This window comes from Cebidichthys violaceus, unplaced genomic scaffold (assembly GCF_023349555.1).
Source record: "Cebidichthys violaceus isolate CVI_PGR_0920_01 unplaced genomic scaffold, fCebVio1.0.p SCAF_5, whole genome shotgun sequence".
Lineage (NCBI taxonomy): Eukaryota > Metazoa > Chordata > Actinopteri > Perciformes > Stichaeidae > Cebidichthys > Cebidichthys violaceus.
In genome coordinates this window covers 9775724-9783033 of record NW_027176705.1, presented here as the reverse complement: position 1 = coordinate 9783033, position 7310 = coordinate 9775724, and positions in this window count along the sequence as shown.

The window sequence follows — 7310 nt, the reverse complement described above, 5'->3', positions numbered from 1 at the left end:
TTTAAAGTACAAGATCATTTTGCAATCTTTGTAATGAGGTTACTCTAATTCTATTGCATGTAATCACTTACTCCAGCCCCTTAATTAAATTATTAATGTAAATTACAAGGCACTATCATTTGGTAACATCAGGATGATCTGCATCATAAAGTATTTCTAAACCTTTCAGTTTTTTTATGAGTAATTAGTGAGCAATTAATCATCTGAATGAGACACGTTTTAGTCACTAGAGTAAGTTGATCAGATTCAAAATGAAATACTTAAATATTTTAATTTTGAAATATTAAATAGAGACATCTGCATTTATATTCAATCAAACATGTATAGATATTCAAGAGGATTAAAACCTCTGCCCTTTTGGTGAACTCTTTAATTTTTACTTAAAAGAAAAATGCTTGAAAAAATTTAATGAATGCATAAGGTATATTACTAGCAGTCCATGATTATATATAAAAAAAAGTGAAGTGCAACTCTGTGTCAAAAACATGACAAATCTAAAAATGGCCTTGACTCATTGAACTATGTTTAACAAACAAAAAATCAAACTTTAAAAAAAAAACAAGATAAATGCTTTAGTATGCATCTTTTCTTTTAATTATAGTTGCTGCTGTGATAAAAGAAGTTGAATAATGAAGATTGTAGCTCTTAGACAGAGAGGGAATGGCCAAACGTTGGCTAGAACACGGCCTGGACTTAGACACAGAGAGGGGAGGGAGGCTGGAAGTGACTGTGAGCTGCAGTTGCCACGCTGGTCAACAGGCTGCCGCAATGTGCACCCATGGGGGCAACCAGCCAGGCGGGAGTCATGACTGCAGAGTGGATCCCCAAGACTCTGTCAGCACTATCAGCCTTCCCTCCCTCCCGTAGCAGGAGAAACTGGCCAACACAACAAAAACACACCCATCCAGCAAAATCATTCAGCCTCTGATGAATGTCTCCAGAAAACAGTCAAACTAAGTAGATTTAATCTCCTTCACTAAAACTTCAGACAAATATAAATCTAACAGCTAATGAACACACAGTTACTCATTTTAAAATCTACAAAAAAGATTCAAAGTTTCATGTTTACAAAGCTCATGACCATCAATGTGACGCACACTGTGCTACACTTTATTACAAAGAAGTCTAATTCAGTCTCCAGCTGTCTGCGGCCCTATAGGGCCTGTTAACAGCTTGGTCCTCAGCCACAGGATGCCCATCTACTGTACCTGCTAAAGGAAATGATGTGGCCCAGGGACCAGCCAGGTCATTCTATCACAGCTATTAGGGCTTAAGCAGAACTGGAAAATTACTCCATTGGCATTAACGGTCCACCTCAATCATTTTAATACTATCATAATCATGAGACTTTCTAATATTATTTTTAAAAGCCTCTGAAAGAAAAAAAAAAAGGAATTTCATTTCCTTTGCTTAACCATCTTAAATTGAGAGAGAATAAGTGAATGGAGGAGAAAGTGATATGAAACTGGGAGAAAAAGTGAAAGAGTCACCTCTAACCCCCGGCCCCCTCCTCCACCCCTTTCACCGCCACACACCTCCGTCTGTCTGCAGCATCTTTGTGCCCTGCCAGCTTCACCATGTTACAAGTCACAAGAGATAAGGGCTTGAAAAATAAACAAGGAAGACAATTAATATTAATGATTGCATGGTCGAACTGAGGGACTGCTAAAGAAGGCTTCTTCACACAGCTGTCATGTGCCCTCCTTAAGCTCACCAACCCAACTGACCAATGAAATGTGAACCTGCCCTCCTGCGTTCTGATAGTTAACTCTGTGTACAATATATTTCAGACTTAACCATAATACACCACTAAACAATCCAAGACATGTTTCCTCCTCTCTTCTCCACTGTTTTTAAACTTTCAATTTTCCTGAATAGTATTATAATGCATTATTAATATCTCTGAATTATTACTCATTTTCCTCTTAAAACGGAGTGCTTTAATTCACATTTGATGTACTCATCAAGGCTGTGCAGTGAAATGAATGTGGAAGGATACATTATATTTGCAAAAATGCAAAGGGTGAATTAAAAATATATAGCAATACTAAAATATTAACTATTAATTTCAAAAAGATCATTTGCCTAGAAAAAAAAGCCTTTTCATTACTTCTATGACTCTCTTTCCTTTTTGAAGTGTACCTGTCTGATTGCAGGTCGTTGAATAATATGCAATCATCATGTACTGAATATTCACCTGTGCATCAAATACAATGAATATTGTATTTCCATTATGAGGCTGCCCCGTGGATGTTCACTTTAAGAGCATAAAATGGGACATGGGTACAGCGTGGCAGAGGTGATGCAGTGTAAAATTCATGTCCAATATGGTATCAGATGGAGGTTCAGTCAACAATAGAAGAAAATTGCACAAAATCAAAATAGGTCCAAACATGATTCAACTGTTTCTCCTTCGTGTTCACTCCTCTTTTATTTATTTTTTTTATACAAAAGTGAACTCTAATTCACCCTTGAAAGCTTGACCTTGTGCTGTGTGACAGGAGATAGCCGCAGCATGAAGACAGGACGCCACTTATCATCAAGGGACAAGGTGGCTGTTTAATTTCACACCACCAGTGGCTAAAACCCCTGTTAGTGTGGAGCATCACAATGGCAGCTACGCTGGGGGAGCAGATGTCCTCGTGAAGGGGTGTAAAGAGGGAGGAGGTTGGGTTGGGAGAAGGACAGGAGAGAGGAGGAATGGTGGTGGTAGTGTGTGTGTGTGTGTGTGTGTGTGTGTGTGTGTGTGTGTGTGTGTGTGTGTGTATATGTGTGTGTGTGTGTGTGTGTTGGGGAGGGTGGTGTCACTGTCGCTGTGTATTGTACTCAGAGCACAGTCTGACCACGTGCACATGCCCCGATAAACACCGCCTCTGTCTTTTGGACACGCAAAAACAGCAAAAACAAACACACAGGTCACGGTGGCATTTGCTCATATAACTGTAGCTCATTGGTTGTATTAAAAGTAGCAGGACGAGCGTAAGGGGAACACAGACTGGACTGGGAGAAGACAGACAAGAGCCAAGGTGCAGCTGTGATGGCGGTGGATGAGCGGAGCGTTTTGTAGCGCAGTCCACGCCACAGAGGCCAATGTCACTGAGAGCCAATCGCTTTCTGAAGAGCTTTCCATTGTCTGCAGTGATGAACTTGAGCTCTGGCCTCCAACCCAGGGGTCTTTCCGTCTAATCCTGTGTGCCCCTGGCTCCCCTTCACAGCCTCTCCCTCGAACCTCTCTCACACACACTCACACACACACACACACACACACACACACACACACACACACACACACACACGGACAGATATAATACACACCCTGCAACTGACGCCTGACTGCAGGGTTGAACAGTGACCAGTGCCTCCCAACACAGCTGAATATAAAACACAGTAATGAGCGGGGCGAGAAAATGGCTTCTCTCTCAAACATGGCTGCTTACTGATGGCCAGACGTAAGCCAGGGAGAAAAAGGTCACCTCTCTCATCTTTTAGTACCCCCACCCCCCTGTCTTCTATTGTGGGTGCTGTTTTTTTTTTCATTATTCTTTCACTCTCCCCCCTTTTTCATCTCTTGCCTCCCTCGCTAACACCTTCCCTCCCTGGTCATTTTCTTTACCCCATTTCGTATGCGGATGTAGGCTTATTATTTAAAAGACAAAGGAAGGGGATCTTGGGAAGAGACAGGTGGCTGCGTCTGAGTGATGAGAAAATTACAAAAGTAAAATCCAGCTTCTAAAAAAAAAAAAACTGTCCTTCATGCTAAGTGATAAAAAAAGCAAAATAAAAATAACTGTGCCCCATCCACTATTTGGTACAGCTCAGCAGGAAAAGGAGAAAACCCCACTTCCATCTCTCCCCAGTATGATTTCAAATTCCCTCTGAGCACCGCAGTCCAGACAGATATATTCATTTTTCCTCACTTACTTCCAGTGTCATTTTTCTCTATTTTCTCCATCGGTCGGTTATGCACAGAATGTTCCAAATGCATTTGGACTGCTTGATTTCTATTTTCATAATATCAGAACATCAAGTTAAAGAATATAAATGTTTATTCAGCAGAGTGGGGAATGCTGGTGTATGGATGCAGTGGCTCTTGGGGGACAGAGCCCATGCTAAATAAGTAAATCACTCCATCTGGAAGATGAACGGCATGTTTTGGAGTTCATTGCCTTTCGTCTCGGGCGAGTGGCCGGTGCAGCGGCAGGCCCAGCAGGCTGGAGCGGCGGTGTCTTGCTGATGTCGATGGTTACAGAGGGATAACGAAGCGGCGACCGGGGGCTTGGCTACCTTCTGCTCACCCTGTCCACCCTACTGTTAAAGGGCCCGCTGCCGAACGCGGCTATTTGTCTGTCCTCGTTCTGAGCCATCATAAGGCCTGCTGTATGCTTCGACTGGAGTGCTGCTTGGAAAATGCTTGGGTGTGAAAATGGTCAAGGTTTCAAGTCCTCTGTGACTTTCATCTTTTCAGCACCATGTTGGACTGTTCAACTGATCACCATGAATACCTCTGAGGAAAAGACTGTCCATGCCTTCGCCCATCTTTCTAATACCACTGCTCTTTAGAGGGCCTGCCAACCAATGCCTGAGTTTATCCAGTACAGAAAACATATGGATTACTAGAACAACCTGTCCAACATATTCAAACCACACAACATACAAACTAGTTAGTTCCAAGCATGTGGCAGCTCTATCACCTGCTTCAGCCCCCCTGCCAGCATTTACTATTGCCAAGAGGTTCAAACAACCCCTGTTGCTCAAAACCAAAAATATATATGTTGCTTCTTTAGCAGCTGATGTATTTTTATTTCAGTGCGAAAAACAAATAGCCGTACTCCCATAGATATAATACACAGATAAACAAAATACTAGATATGCAGTAGATTATACAATAGTAAAGATACATGTTCATAAAGACACTTTGTGATATTCAGATCTCTCATGGCCGTACATACAAATAGAGACATTAGTCGTCATTTTCCAAAATATAATATATCACAACATTTGGGACAACACATCTTTGAGTTACATCTTCTTCTTTTTTTTTTTTTTTTGGGGAGGGGGGGGTTGCCCAAACAGCATACATACACAAGTTTGCTCCAAGCAAATGTTTGATGCTTTAAACAAATTTTCGCGACATCAACAGTAAGATAGGAGTCCTTTTTACTCATGTACAGTAACTAATTATGCCTTTTATATCTAACCATGTAGCCAAAGGGCACTTATGTTAGACGCTAGAAACCGGAAGCATGTGATGAAACACAAATACTCAATCCACCACATCAAATACAATATGAAAGGATGCCAATAGTTCTACTCTCCTCACCTGCACCTCAAACTGGAATGTGACGCACAACAAATTTAAATAAGTTGATAGAGTTCATCAACATGACAGGCAATTAGAGTGGCTCTGACCATGGGTTTGCTTGCTAAATGAAAGTAATTTAAGTGGTGGGAGCTATACATTCTATATAAAAGGGAGTGAGAGTTCTGGAGCTCCATCTCTGCTCCTGGACAGCCCTGAATTAAATATCCACAAAGTCCATTAGGCTAAACAGCCCGAGGAAAGACTTTGTCTCACCACAGAAAAATGACAGTAAACTCAGGCAATCACGCCGCCAATCAATTATGCAAGAATTATATTTTTCTTCGACTGTGTAAAATGTCTTGTGTTAATTCCCTTAAGTATACAATACCCATTACTTTCGAGGGACGAATAACTATACATACCGTCTAAATGAGTGTTTTCCCAAAGATTTATCAGCCTCATGCTGCCAACTGAAATAAAAACACTGAGACTGAGTTGTGATTTTTCCATATCAACTGAAACTGCAGGGGCCACAGGCAAAGCTCGGATGCGCTCAGTTTTGATAACCTACATGGCTGTAAATCTACTGATAGAAAACATCCCCAGAAACTAAGAAAACATCATGGTGTGCTAGTAAACTCTTTCATATAAGCTACAGAGAGCGGTAAGAGAAAAACAAGATGATGAGACAGAAACAGAGAGAGGTAGAGGGGGACGACTGAGAGAGGTTGTGGTGTGAAGGTGGGGGTTGGCATTGACCTGACCTGTCTCGGCTATAGGCCTGTTGAACCAGTGAATAGTCAAGTCCCTCAGGTCCCCATTGGGGCCCCAGATCTCTGATAATGACCTCTGTCTGGCCATGATAGTAGGAGACAGGTATTGACAGGCCTGTTGAACAGTGTCAGTAGCTGTGTCCCAATCCAGCGGCCGCATCCTTCGGAGGCTGCATTTGTAGACAGAATGCGTCACAGCAGCTGCAACGAGGCTGTCCCATTTCGAAGAATTCTTTAAATGCAGCCGAGAAATGCAGCCTTCTTTTCCCAGATTCGGAGGATCCAACTGATGGATCCTTCACGGCCAACATATCCCAAGATTTATTGCTTGCCAATGAAGATTTGATTGTAATCGATTTGGCGACAAGTGAACCAGCAGCAGGAGATGTGGCAGCATTCACTTTTAAATGTATGTATTGGGTTTGAACTCACTCAAATATCTACCGATACAAATGTTAAAACAAGGGACCTTATAACATCACGTTTTGTTAAAATGATCGGTTAAGTTACGTGACGTTAGTAACTGACCAGCTAACGTTACCAGGAGCTGCTGTGCTATAAACGGCAGCTCATCTGCCTGCATCTGACCATAGTTAGCCTTGGAAAGTAACTTTTAATGCCTTCACTTTTAAACTTCATAGGTTGACTAATATCTTACTGCGATTGTGACGATTTTATAGATAATTTATACTTCACATTACGTACATAAATGGACCAACATGAGCTCAGGTAGACAGGTTGTGAACCTGAAATATCACTTGCTAAGTCCAGTAACGTTACAAATGTTGAGATTAACTACACTGCTAAACTGAACTTGGTTATTTTGGTACTTTTGTTTTGTGGTGTGGAGCAAAACTAACTATACATGTTGTTATGTTTCAGGGAGCTTGGAGCAAACGGCTCAGTCCATCAAGCTGAGGAGGTAGAACGATGGCCTCTTCACTCGGGCCAAAAATTCAGCAACCGTAGCATGGAAGTAAGCCAGTAATGCTAGCTAGTCCATTTGTAATATTTCCATTTGACCAGCTTGTACATAAGGTTACAGTGAAATTAGCTCTCACCCTGTGCAAAGCCTTTGCTATTAAGACAACCAGTAGATAAGACAATACTATTTATTTTTAAACCAAAAATAAGGCATCCAAATGTAAATGATTTCAATGTGAATTTGTGTATAGCCTGCTGTGTCAAATTTGTTAATCTTCTAAGTTTGCATCCTCGTGTTAACATTATTGATA